At 50.3% G+C, this 14563-nt stretch overlaps 1 pseudogene; it reads right to left on the minus strand.

Annotated features, from left to right (window-relative positions):
• Window positions 1-11609: 11609 nt before the first annotated feature.
• Window positions 11610-13078, minus strand: LOC103652104 (bZIP transcription factor 12-like; annotated as a pseudogene).
• Window positions 13079-14563: the final 1485 nt, after the last annotated feature.

The following is a 14563-nucleotide window of genomic DNA, read 5'->3' on the forward strand; positions in this document are numbered from 1 at the left end:
TACCGCCTAAGTAAAAGGCGAAGAAGTTCCAAAGACGTTCCTAAGGGGATGCAGAACTTACAGCGAAAAATAAACGCTGATTCCGCTGAAGTAAAAGGCGAAGAAGCTCCTAAGGGAGGCTTATAATGAAAAAGTCAGTATTGATACAAAAGATTGTGCCCCATTGCAGGAATGTGCGTATCTTCGGCACAAAATATCATTTTGCATAACATAACATCATCACATCATTTTGCATAGCATAATCATCATACATCATGCTGCATGTGGCACAAGAAGGGGGCATGTTATCGATCTTCGGAAAATGCTTTGAAAAAGGGCAAATCATGCCAAGTTACAGGGAGAAACAATATTGATTTTCGAGGTATAACTTCGGAGATTATTTTTACGAAGCTTGGATATTTCTTATCAGAACACTATGGATATTGTCGTGATAAATGATAAATTCTTCTTCACGAAGCATGAAAAGAAGGGAAGGTGTTTTTTCGTCGAAGACTCAAAAATGGTACGTGTTTAAAGTTTCATGCATCGTAAAGAATTGAATCATAAAACAAGTATATTACATACAGGATTACAGAATATTACACAAATCATATATCAAATGTTTTTTGCAATAGCACTTAGTCTTCCCTAAGTACTATCTCTGCAGCTTCGTTCAGCAGTCGATCGACAACCTGATCCATGATAGCTTCGGCCATCTTTTTAATTTCGTCGTCATCTTTAGGCTGAGGGCCCGAAGATGCTTTAGTAGGATCTGAGTGAGGACGGGATACTATTACATCATTATTACAGATCGCGAACGGACTATAAAATTAAAAGTTATAATGCAATGAAAACTATTCGCTAGTACCTATTTGCCCTTCGGGCTCTGCGTTTTTCTCAGCAGCCTCGGCTACTTTTCTAGCCTCATGAATCCCTTTCTCGCTTTTCTGAATGATTTCTTGGGCCATTTCTCTACCACCGTTGTCCCAGATGTCGGTGAAAAATTTTCCCCCAACCGCGCTAGCTTCGGCTGAAGGATCTTTTATATCTTCAGTGGACAAGGTGGCTTCGGACTGCGATAAAATCTTTACATGTTCACATCCTTTCCCCTCCAAAATAGTGGCAATCCCTCTGGCACCAGAAAAAGCGCAGATGTCACCGCGGCTACTCAGGATTTCCTCGAAGGCCTCCGCCTCATGATTGATCCATTCCAGGGGACCTTCGGGGTTACCTCTTATAAAGTTTTCTTCTTGCGAAAATGCGCCAACGCTGGCGAAGCTAGTTTTTATTTTCTTGACACACTCTATAGATTTGTCGAAGCATTTCTTCTTGGCTGATCGAAGCTCTTTAACAGTTTCTTCTAAATGATTTGCCCATTGGTCGCTGAGTTCTCGCCTTGTTTCTTCAAGTATGCATTCCTCTTTAGCTCTGGCTAATTGTTTACGAAGGTTTTCAATTTCACACTTCTGAGCTTCGGCCTGACCTTTGAAAATAGCTTCGTCTTCTTTTATTTTACTTATTAAGGAATGCAATATTTTGTCTTTTTCGAGACCTTCGTTCCTCAGTTCAATTACTTCGGAACGAAGGTTGCTCAGGGCTATAGTACATCCTTCGTCCTCAGCATCTTTCTGTGCTCTGAGGGCATTGCTGAGTATCAGGCCCTGCAGACAGGAATATGTCTGTGTTAATAGTTTTAAACAAACGAAAAATTTTGAATTCAACAAAAATATAAGAATTCCATTTGTCGCACCTTTAAACTGTTGTAAGCTAGGCTGTCAGCCAGATCGTTCTTTGACAGCACCGAAAGTCCGTCTTCTAAAGTTGGAAATCCGAAGCTTCTGCTCATCTCCCGACAGACAGAAATTTCCTTGCTGTCGGGGAGGCAATACAAGAAATCTTCTTCTCCACTGCCATTAAATATCAACGCCCCCTTTGGATATTTGAACTTTTGGGCATAGTGTTGGGCCTCTTGTTCTTCTTTTTCTGTTAATTTTTTCCCCGAAGCATGACGAAAAATATAATCACGAATTTTGGATGCTTCGGGGGTAACAACACCAGTTCCTTCAGCAAAAGTTGGCTTTGTTATTTTTTCTGCCTCACTTTCCAAGGTCTTTGCCTTTGAGGGCTCTGAGGGCCCAGCTTCGGCTTCAGTATCTTGCTCTGGAGCTTTAGAACCCGAAGCTTCGACTGTTGTTTCAGGAGTGACGGCAGCCTTCTTCGGAGGGGTGCTTGAAGATTTGATCGTTTCCAGCACATCTAGCACATTAGCCATTCTCCTTCTTTTCGGAGTCACTGCTGGCACTTTTTGATTACTTACTGTTTCAATGTTTGCCACAGGACTCAAAACTTCTGATGTTTTGGAGTCCTCGGTTGCTTCCTTTACCTCTTCCATTTTTTCAGTGAATGGCGCTTCGGCCTTCTCTTTCGTTTCTGATAACAAAATTTTTGATTGCTCCAATTTTGTCTTCGTTGGTATTTCGGCTGTTTCTGTGACTTCTGGCAGCAAAGTTGGCTCGGCTGGTTTTTCAGCTTCGGTGGCCGAAGAAGTCTCTCCGGTAAACTCAGGCACCGAAGCTGGTTCAATATAACGCGGTCGATAAGTAAGAACCTTTATCTTCTTCCTTTTCGGTTCTGGCTCGCTAGGAGCAGCTGCAGTTTCTTCTTATGCAGAGGTTGTATTTTTTCTCTTCTGCCTTCGAATGGGGTAGCAATAGTCAGGGTAGACAAACCCGATGGCATCAAATACCCGATTCAGCCTTTTCTTTTTTCGGCCTCCGAAGGCTGCTGACATTGCAGTATCTTCGGCCTTCGAGTATGTCCCAAGCAGCTCATCACTTAAATTGTCAATGCTTTTCAACCACTCATCGTCTGGCTCAATAAATTTATCTTCAAATTTAAAAGTGTACTTAAACCTGACGAGTCCACCTTCGTCGGCCTTTTTAACGATTTCTTGTGGCATTTCCCATTTCTCCGCAAGCGGCCACACCCTGAAGGCAATATGCTCTTGTACTAAGTCCCTTGTTCCTATAAAAGAGCAGACAACGCCGAAGGCTCTTTGGCACTCTTCGGCGGCTTCGTTCATTTCAACCTTCGGCCTCCGAAGGCCGAAGCTTTGCCAAATAGGACGCATAATTATACCTTTGATGTCTTCTCGTGCTGATAAGTCATTCTTCACATAAAACCATTCTGTCATCCAATCCCCGGGCCATCTCTTCCGAAAGGTTGGTACGGGACAGCTTGCCCCGGACCGAGAGACGAAGCTGTAGCAGCCAAAGTTGTTATGGTACTGTTCTTTGCCCCAAGGTTTTGTTTCATATAATAATTCATGAACATTACAGAAGCTTCTTGCGTCAGGCTTCAGACCTTGGCTTCTCGTGGCCCACACGAAGATATTTAGCCTTATAATAGCCTCTGGAGTAAGTTGATGAAGATAGACTTCGAAGATTTTCAACACCTCCACGACGAAGCTGCTCAAGGGGAATCGCAATCCGGCTTTCAAAAAGCTTCGGTACACCACAACTTCATTTTCTGCAGGGTGTGGACAAGTCTTTTCCCCTTCGTCCGCCCTCACAATGGACAGATCCCGGAAATACCTTCCTCTCATATTAACAAGATGATTCTCTTTGATAGTTGATTTACCATAAACTGAATGGCTTGGTCGCCAGGGGCGATCTTCGGAGTCTTCGCCACCGCTGTCCACATCATAACTTTCACTGTCACCAGTATCTTCAGACAGCCCTTCCAGAATTTCCCTGGTGATCTTTTCTGTGTTGGTCTTCGACATTGCTATAAGAAACCCTAAGTTCTTCTCTTCATCAAGACTCAGCTTCATTTCAGCAGCAGCCTTCTTAGCAGCTTCAGACATCTTCGGAAACACTAAAAAACTGTTTTCAAAGCCGAAGCTTCAAAGCTAAAAGCTTAGCAGATCACAGTGCACAAGAGCTAAAAAATGAGTGAGCAAGAGTGGTTGGCCAGAAAGCGTGCAAAATAAGTTTGCGGTATGGCCGTATTTATACGCTTGATGCGTTGAAAGTTGAAAGACCCCACTTGTCATTGAATGTTGCTATTCTAGCAAAGGGAAGGTGTTTTTTCGGACCTTCGGCATAAAGCCTTCGTTCATATCGCAATCTGAATTTATTATTTCAAACAAATTAATATTGCGAGGGGCTACTGTTGGGGGCCTTCGTCCTCCGAAGGTCCTCAAAAACATGATTTGACAATGTTTTCCAAGTGGATTATGTGAACAGGTACCTTCGGACTCAGAATTACGAACATGAAGTGCGGTCAGGACGAAGCCTGAACCAGACGAAGGACGGGCTGATTACCAAGCTCCACGAAGGATGGTGCACAGCCGAAGCTGTGCGCAGGGAAGCTTCCTCGCGATAGCAGAGAGGGGAACCGACTTAAAGATGAAAAGACTACGTGGACCTTGTCAGGTTTCCATAAGTCATTGACAAATGTAATGGACATAAATGTAATTTTACGTGGGCTGCGTCCCGCGTCTATAAATAGATGAACAGTACTCCCGTACTGTTCACGCTGACTTGGCATTTGCTTTTGCGTCACGCTTGTACTTTTTATCTTCTCTCAGGACCGAAGGTACATTTGTAATTTGAAATCATTTCTATTTTTCCATGTTAATAAAATAGAAATGATTCTATGATGATGCTTATATTATATTTCATGCTTTATATGAATCCTTCGTCATTACTTGTTATGTTTACGAAGGTATGTCTCTTATGACCTTCGTCCGAAACTCATTATTTCCCGAAGGGACATAATGCTTCGAAGGACGAAGGACTTTAACACTTAACACTTTTTATGTTGCCTTGTTCTTAATTCTTAGCATTTGAGAACAAGTCCCCAACAGTGTAGTTGGGGACGGCCATGAACTTGGTGTAGCATGGCCTCCCCAGCACTGCGTGGTAGGTTCCTCAGAACCCGACCACCTCAAACATGAGGGTTTCCCTTCTAAAGTTGGAGGGAGTCCCGAAGCAGACGGGCAGATCGAGTTGCCCGAGGGGTTGGACGCGTTTCCCGGGGATGATCCCGTGAAAAGGCGTCGCGCCTGTCCGGATCGAGGACAGATCGATCCGCAGGAGCCCGAGGGTCTCGGTGTAGATGATGTTGAGGCTGCTACCTCCATCCATGAGGACCGTGGTGAGCCTGACGTTGCCGATGACGGGGTCGACAACGAGAGGATATTTCCCCGAGCTCGGCACGCGGTCATGGTGGTCGCCCTAGTCGAAGGTGATGGGCTTGTCGGACCAGTCTAGGTAGACTGGTGCCGCCACCTTTACCGAGCAGACCTCCCGATGCTCTTGCTTGCGGTGCCGAGCCGAGGCGTTCGCCACTTGCCCACCGTAGATCATGAAGCAGTCGTGGATCTCGGGGAACTCCTCTGCCTTGTGATCCTCCTTCTTGTCGTTGTTGTGGGCCCTGCCACCTTCCGCAGGTGACCCGGCCTTGTGAAAGTGGCGCCGAAGCATGACGCACTCCTCAAGGGTGTGCTTGACGGGCCCCTGATGATAGGGGCACGGCTCCTTGAGCATCTTGTCGAAGAGATTGGCACCTCCAAGAGGTTTCCGAGGGTTCTTGTACTTAGCGGCGGCGACAAGGTCCGCGTCGGCGGCGTCACATTTCGCTTGCGACTTCTTCTTGCCTTTCTTCTTGGTGCCGCGCTGAGTGGACGCCTCGGGGACATCTTCCGGCTAGCGGCCCTGGGCTGCTTGTCCTTCCGGAAGATGGCCTCAACCGCCTCCTGGCCAGAGGCAACCTTGGTGGCGATGTCCATCAGCTCGCTCGGCCTGGTGGGAGTCTTGCAACCCAGCTTGCTCACCAGGTCGTGGCAGGTGGTGTCGGCGAGGAACGCGCCGATGACGTCCGAGTCGGTGACATTGGGCAGCTCGGTGCGCTGCTTCGAGAATCGCCGGATGTAGTCCCGGAGAGACTCTCCCGGCTGCTGGCGGCGGCTTCAGAGATCCCAGGAGTTCCTAGGGTGCACGTACGTGCCCTGGAAGTTGCCGGCGAAGGCTTGGACCAGGTCGTCCCAGTTGGAGATCTGCCCCGGAGGCAGATGCTCCAGCCAGGCTCAAGCGGTGTCGGAGAGGAACAGGGGGAGGTTGCGGATGATGAGGTTGTCATCGTCCGTTCCACCCAGCTGGCAGGCCAGTCGGTAGTCCGTGAGCCATAGTTCTGGCCTCGTCTCCCCCGAGTACTTTGTGATGGTAGTCGGGGTTCGGAACCGGGTCGAGAACGGCGCCCGTCGTATGGCCCGGCTGAAAGCCTGCGGACCGGGTGGTTCGGGCGAGGGACTCCGATCCTCCCCGCTGTCGTAGCGTCCCCCACGCCTGGGGTGGTAGCCTCGGCGCATTCTCTCGTCGAGGTGGGCTCGACGGTTGCGGTGGTGGTGCTCGTTGCCGAGGCGACCCGGGGCCGCAGGCGCTGTGTTGCGCGTGCGCCCGGTGTGGACCGAGGCTTCTCGCATGAATTGGGAAGTCGCGGCGCGATGCTCCGAGGGGTACCCCTGCCTTCGGGAGGCAGATCTTTTGGCCCATCGGACCGCGGCATCCTCCAAGAGATTCTTGAGCTCTCCCTGGATACGCCGCCCTTCGGTGGTCGATGGTTCCGGCATCGCGCGGAGTAGTATTGCTGCCGCAGCTAGGTTCTGGCCGACCCCACTGGAAGCCGGTGGCGGCCTTGCCCTGACGTCATCGGCAATGCGGAGCTGGATGCCCTGGGGCAGATGACGCGCTTCTCCGGCCGGAGCTCGGTCTGCCCATTCCTGCCCGATGTTCCGCCGGAACTACTCAAGTGTTCCTGCTCCCTCGTCGAGCCTAGCCTGCACCTCGGGGATTTGCTCGAGCTGTGCATCCTGACCCCCCGCAGGGACTGGGACCACAGCTAGCTCCCGAAGGATGTCAACGCGAGGCGCAGGCCTAGGGGGATCGTCGTTTTCTGGCATACCAAGATGGTCGCCTTCGCCGGGACCCCCTAGATCGACGTGGAAACATTCACGACTTGGGCCGCAGTCCTCGTCGCCGAAGCTGCGGCTACCATCGGAACAATCGGAGAGGCAGTATCGCATGCGGTCATGAAGTCCCGCATGGCACTGGGGTTACCGAGCCCGGAGAAATCCCAACAAAAGTCGGGCTCGTCATCTTCCTCGGAACCCGAGGGTCCGTAGGTCGAGACGGCCGTCAGCCGGTCCCAGGGTGACCGCATATGATACCCCGGAGGGTTTGAACATGCCTTTATAAACGCGTCCACCAAAGCGGGGTCGCTCGATGGGTCGCAACTGGATCTAAAAGGCACAAGATGGGAACCGGTCGGTACCTCTTGGTCGACAGGCAGTGACGAAGTCGCGTCAGGGGCGGACTGCATCGTTGTCTCAGGTACGAGGGTGACGCCCAGCAAGTCCCTCGTGAGCGTGCTGGCATCGTTCGTTCGCTTGGAGTTGGCGTGTTGCGGGGAAACGGCACTCGTCTTCGTCTCAGACGCGAGGTCGTCGCCCGATGTGTCCCCCGTTGGGGCGCCGTCGACTCGCTCGACAGCCGATGAGGTGTCGCCTCCTGCTTGGCCATGGTTGCCCCGCTTCCTCCTCCGTCGGCGGGGGAGGCGACGGGAGAAACCCGAATGTTGTTCTTCCGCCACATGGGGAAGACGTCGTTGATTCCGCCGCCGGCGGGCGGGCTGTCGGTCGCCATTGTCGCTGTTGCGCGGCGGAGGAAGGAGTATCATGTCGTAGCCGTCGTCGAGGGACATGAACTCAAGACTCCCGAAACGGAGAATCGTCCCGGGTTGGAAAGGTTGTTGGTGACTACCATCTGGAGCTTGACGGGAAGCTGTTCGTCAACACGCAGCAGGCCCCTACCTAGCGCGCCAACTGTCGGTGTTTCGACCCCGGGGGGTCCCTGGACCGACGAGTAAATTGTCGCCGCGTGTCCCAGCCCAGATGGGTCGGCGCGAGACGGAGCACGAAGGGGGGAAGGAGACAGGCAAAAGGGGAAACCCACGACCTTCGTGTTGTCCTGCGCCCAGGTCGGGTGCGCTTGCAGTAGGGGGTTACAAGCGTCCGCGTGGGAGAGAGCGGGAGACTTACGCGTCAGCCCGTTCTCCCACGCGGCCAACCTCCCGTACGAGAGCCCTGGACCTTCCTTTTATAGGCGTAAGGAGAGGGCCCAGGTGTACAATGGGGGATGTAGCAGTGTGCTAACGTGTCTAGCAGAGAGGAGCTAGAGCCCTAAGTACATGCCGGTGAGGTTTTGGCACCCTGTTCATGTGATGTCGTGGCCGTCGGAGGAGCGCTGGAGCCTTGCGGAAGGACAGCTGTCGGGGCTGTCGAGTCCTTGCTGACGTCTCCTTGCTTTCGTAAGGGGCTGAGAGCCGCCGTCGTCATGGAGCATGCGGGGCCCCATCATTATTTGTTTACCGGGGCGAGCCAGATGGGACGCCGGTCTTGTTCCCCGTAGCCTGAGCTAGCTAGGGGTAGGGTAATGATGGCCCCCCTGTGACGTGGTCGGTCCGAGCCCTGGGTCAGGCGAGGCGGAGGCTCCTCCGAGGTCGAGGTCGAGTCTGTCTTCCGAGGTCGAGGTCGAGTCCGAGCCCTGGGTCGGGCGAGGCGGAGACCGTCGTCCGAGGCCAAGGCTGATTCCGAGCCCTGGGCTCGGGCGAGGCGGAGTTCGTCGTCTTCCGGAGCCGAGGCTGAGTCCGAGCCCTGGGGTCGGGCGAGGCGGAGTTCATCGTCCGAGGCCGAGACGGGGGCCGAGCCCTGGGGTCGGGCGAGGCGGAGCTTCCTATGGCGCCCGAGGCCAGACTTGGCTGCTGTCAGCCTCATTCTATCGAGTGGCACAGCAGTCGGAACGATGCAGGCGGCGCTGTCTTCTTGTCAGGTCGGTCAGTGGAGCGGCGAAGTGACTGCGGTCACTTCGGCTCTGTCGACTGAAGAGCGCTCGTCAGGATAAGGTGTCAGGTGATCCTTGCATTAAATGCTCATGCGATACGGCCGGTCGGTGTGGCGATCTGGCCAAGGTTGCTTCTCGGCGAAGACTGGGCCTCGGGCGAGCCGAAGGTGTGTCCGTTGCTTGAGGGGGCCCTCGGGCGAGACGTGAATCCTCCGGGGTCGGCTGCCCTTGCCCGAGGCTGGGGTCGGGCGAGGCGAGATTGTGTCCCTTGAGTGGACTGAGCCTTGACCTTATTCGCACCCATCAGGCCTTTGCAGCTTTGTGCTGATGGGGGTTACCAACTGAGATTAGGAGTCTTGGGGGTACCCCTAATTATGGTCCCCGACACAACGCATCGATTAACATGAATTATCACGGTACTAATAATCTCATGAATCTACCAAACAATTCCATAACGTACATACACATAAATTATGGATCACACGTGTTCATATTACAACAAACTAAATGTACAATTCATGAATTGAATCAAAAAGTATTTTATAAAATATATAAAATAATTCGGGTCGTCATCAACCTTGAGTTCGCGCGTGCGACGGGGAGAGTTCGACGAGGTTCGGCCGGGTGGAGAAAAGCTGGGGCTCGACTATGGACGGCAGATGGCGATTGCGTGGCTCCGGCGACGAACTGCGGGCTCCATGAACTCCGGCGACGAACGGCAACAAACGATGGCGTGAGCAGTGCACTGGCGAGCTAGAGAGATGGGGCGAGCTTGGGTAGGCAGGAGAAGGGAGAGAGGCTCTGCTGCCTTTTATAGAGAGCGCGAGGGAGAGGAGAGGTCGCTGGTGGTCTTCAATGGCCATCACAAGCGTCAGTTTCTATCGAGTGTAATGGAGAGAAATGAGAGAAGGAGTAACGGACGAGTTTATGCTCCACTAACGGCGAGTAATCAACGGGCGTGCGGGACTTCGGCTTCGGTTTCGGGTTCGGTGACGCGGCATAGCACGGGCTGGAGCGCGCGCGGTCGGGCTCGGACGTCGGGCGCGCGGTCGTCGCGACACAGTAGGGCGGGGCTCGTGGCGTCGGGGCAGTCGGGCGTCGGGCTCGCGGTGGCATCGCGGCGCTGCTCGGCTTGGGGCGCGCTCGATGGCTGGCTTGCGCGAGCTTGCTCGGCGGCTGCGCGGCGTGCAACAGGGCGCCGATCGGGTGCAGGGAGAGAGAGAGCAGGGGAGAGAAGAGACGCTTGAGAGAGAGAAGAGGGAAGGGAGGAAGCACAGCAGGGTGGAGGCGGCTGCTGGCTGGCTTCAGGGTGAGAGAAGGCGTGCGGTAGTTAGGGTTTAGGTGCTTGGGAGATGGGCCCCTAGTGGGCCAGTTTAGATTAGGTTTTTTTCTTTTTTTTTCTAATTCCGAAATACATTTTTAAAGAGCTCGAAAATTCCTAAAATTTCACCAAAACTATTTATAAATAAAATACTTGTTTTTAGACTAATAACTATTATATTATTTAATTATTATATTAATTACTAGGTTTTTCTTTAAAAAGAATTGATAAAAACATCCGATAATCAATCAAGCGCATACAAAGAAAATGATCAAAATGAAAATAAATAATTAAACACTTAAAAATTATTACCCTAATTATCATAATAACTAAATTTATTATTTTTAATTGATGGCTTTTGTGGTGTTACAGTAATCCTCTCCGTCAGTCAACCGATATCGAAGCTACAACATAAAGAATACAAATACAATGGTATAAGTCATAGAATTACAATATTAAGAAACAGAATAAAAACAATAAAGAATTCATACCCAAAAGTCATGACGCACAAATCCCTGTTTGTCGGTGTGGTTTCGTTCCTTTTTTAACTTGTACTCGTCTCAGGTACTGACGAGCACCTCATCGATGCTATCTCCGTCTGACACCTTCACTATACCAGGGTAGTGAAGGCGGCAAAGAGAACCCAACGTAAGGTTAACCTGAGTGTGGTGTCCCTTGCCCTCAAAGGACAGATCCTCCCAATTCCTGCATTACACAAAAACATTAACAATACACATAATAATTATATGAGACAAGTTAATATATTACACTCACCGATCTCCATGAGGCATGATTAAGATCCTATCAGCCTCTCGCTCTATCGCGTGACGAGTCTTTACTGAGTGACTTTTTCTTGAGCGACGTGTGTGTGTCGCTGAAGAGCCTCCTGAGCCATCATCCATCGGGTTGTCAGCAGGTTGGGCCGGTTGACCCCACTGGTCCCACACCTATTGCTGCTCTCTCTGGTGGTCCCACTGGTCCCATGGCTGGTGCTGCTGCGTGGCCTAGTCCCATGTCGCGTGCTGCACCTCATCATTGTGCTGCTCATCCTCATTGTGCTGCTCATTCTGGTACATACAACTCAAGATTTAGATACAGGTAAATATGTAAACACTACAAAAAAATGGTTTTGTATGACAAAAGTAAAGTGTCATGTTTAGTACAAAATTGGTCATAAAAAGCATCTTATGACGAAAATGTTGCGTCATAAGGGTCGTCATATAACGACCGTCATATTATGTATCTTGTGACGACTGTTCAGAGTACCGTCACATTATGTACCTTTTGTGACGGCTGCGTTCATCCGTCACATATTGGTGCTATATATGACGGTGTTATCTGTCACGTTTTTTCCAGTCAACCGTCACCTAATGTTGGGATCGTCACTTATGGCACCCACTGTACAGTGACGACACACTGAGCTCTCATGATAGCTCACAGAATCATAATACACAGAAAAGCCATCATACACAACATTCTCATCACAAGTCATACACAATTCCAGCACACTAGTTCTTCCACAACAGAGGTTCAAACATATAAAGGTTCCACCACAAAGGTTTGAAGCATTCAAACAGATTGCACGTAGTTCTGACAAAGTTCTAACCACAGATATGTTCTAGCAAGGTAGAAAAACCTTAAGCAAAGGCATCATCCTCAGACTTGGTATGCATCCCTACCTCAATCTTTCTGAAGTTTCAGGACAGCTCGTAGCAGTGCATTGGTCTCTTCAAACTAGGTATGCATCCCCTTCACTTCCTCTTGGGTCTGGCGCAGCAAACTTTGGTTTTCTTCAAGTGTGGCCTGTTGAGCTTGTAGTTGTGCTTGCAACTCTTCCTATTTCCTAGCAGCTTCCTCTCTTTCAGCTTGGAGTTTTTCCTCAAACTGATATAAGATTTCTTCAAGTGCGGCCTGTTGAGCATATAAAAAACTTGGGATATAAGATTTGCCATGAAATATTGGTACATGCCAACAGCAATACAACATAGTCAAATAATGACTAACAGTTTAAGAAAAAGAACACATGAACATGCATCAATGCTGCCTAGACAGGTCAAGACTAATAACATAACCTAAAGAAACCCTAGTACTGATGATGATCATGTTTGATGACATAGCAATTGTCCTACTGTTTTCTATTTTAGATGGTCACCATAAAAGAATTGGAGCATAAGCACCTATTGATTATACCTCATTTAGCACAACGCAAATATTATGAACATGGGAGCTCATCTTAGAAATCAGATGGCCAATCTCAGAATTAGCTACTCAATCAGCACCAAAACCAAGACCGTCAGCTTCAAACGACCGTCGCAGCCAAGATGGTATGGTAGCAGCCAGCACTCACCAGTAGAAATTTATATCAGGATATGCAAATTTTCAACTTTTACCCCTTACCTGTTTCCTGTCCCTGGAACTCGCTGCGGACTCTCGGTTCTTGATCATGCGCTTCTGCCGCTGCATCATGGTGCAGTTCGCAGGATCCAGAAGCGCCCGCTTCCCGCCTCCCCTCACGCCGCCCACTCCCCCCGCCACGCTCCCTGCCGCATCTCCATCACCGTCAGGGAACCCCAGCGGGAGGGGTAGGGAGGACGAGCGTGGGGAGCCCTCCAGCGGCGGAGATCTCCTTCCACACCTCCTCCGACGTCCGCCGAGCCGCAGCCTCTAGGGCTGCCAGGGAGGGCTCCGCCGGGCCGAGGCCGGCGCTTTCGGCGGTGGCAGTGTTGACGGCCTCGGGGTCATAGATGTTATGGATGATGTCGTCCATGTTCATCGATCCGACGCCGCTGCTCTTGAATCGCGCGAGGTCCGCGGACGAGCCCGCCCCGGCGTGCTGCGGTGGAGACGACGACGCCATCACCCGTGACGACGCCATGCGCCGGGGCCGCGGCCCACGGCCCACGGCCCAGCAGGAGAGGCGAAAGGGGGAAAAACTCACAGTCGACCAGCACAGGCTCTCGCTTTCCACTCTTCAGCGTATTTGTTGCTGCGCTGTTTCTTCTTGCGGCCTTGCGGGTGTCCCGCTGATATGAATCTACAATACCCCTCGATGTGCAGCTTGCTGGAGCCCAGCGCCGCCCTGAGGATGGCCGGCTCCTCCCCTGCGCCGCCGGTGGTGGGCGCGGGTGGCGTGGTGGGCGCGAGTGGAGGCGCTAGGTTGAGGGGATGGAGAGGACTGGGCTTGTCTGCGGTGGTGAGCAGCCGAGAGGATAAGGTAGGAGGGGAATTTTGGTCATCTTGGGCGGGAGATGGGAAAGTGAATGCGGTCAGCAGAAAGGGGTACGGTCCTTTTTTGAAAAAACATAAAGTGACGCCACTAAATCATCACATAAAGACACATCTAAGCGTCATAAAAGTAAAACCGTCTAACGGCTTCTGGCGCCTGACAATATATGACGAATCTCCGTACCCTTATGTGACAACAAAAACACTATCGTCATAAAATCTTCATGGCCTCATGAAATTATGACGACTCAAAAAATTCCATCATATTATGTGACATTATATGACGATAACTGACCTTGTCATTAGGTATTTTGTCATAAAAGGATAAATTTCTTGTAGTGAAACAAATTTATTTGTACAAGATATGTTACCTCATCTCCATGTACAGCGCTCAATAGCTCTCGACGTTTGCTGTTACTCGAAGAACTACCTTGAAATAGGCCCAGGCCCTTGAACAACCCCTTCACTGACTTCTTTGACTTTGGCGGCATCCTACATCAAAAATAAGAAATTATTCATTAGTGCATCAAAAATGACATAATCCTTAAAAATTAGAAACAAATGAAAGAACAAAATAACTTTACTTGTTAAATATCATCAAAATCAGGATCTATTTGTTCTCTTCTATGCAGAGGTCACCATGTAACTTTTCTCCTAACAGGTTGGCTTCTCCGTCTCTCGGGAAAAGTTAAGTCGTTAACGTCTGCAACTAGTGAATCTAATGTCCGAGCAGGATCAATATGAAAAGTAGTTGGCAACTCTTCTTCTTGAAACACCTCATCAACCTGCTCAAGGTGACCAAACTGATATTCATCCTCACCAGGAGTGTATAGGTGTTCGCGGGGATTTACATTGTACACAACCATCCATATAGACAACATTTTGCATGGATATGTCGAGAAATAAACTTGGTCTGCTTGATGGGCAAGGATATACGTGTCGTGTCCTTGAAGCAATTTTTCAGGTTGGATCTGTGTCATCCCAAATTTGGTCCTATAATACTTCGGGTCATACCATTTACACTCAAAGAAAACTAGCGCTAAAGGCTTATTTCCAGCAAATGTAATTTCGATTATATTTTTGATTTTCCCGTAATAGCAGGCTTCGTGTCCTTCCATGTCGGTTGCCCTAGTAA

The sequence above is a fragment of the Zea mays genome, chromosome 3, assembly GCF_902167145.1.
Source record: "Zea mays cultivar B73 chromosome 3, Zm-B73-REFERENCE-NAM-5.0, whole genome shotgun sequence".
NCBI lineage: Eukaryota > Viridiplantae > Streptophyta > Magnoliopsida > Poales > Poaceae > Zea > Zea mays.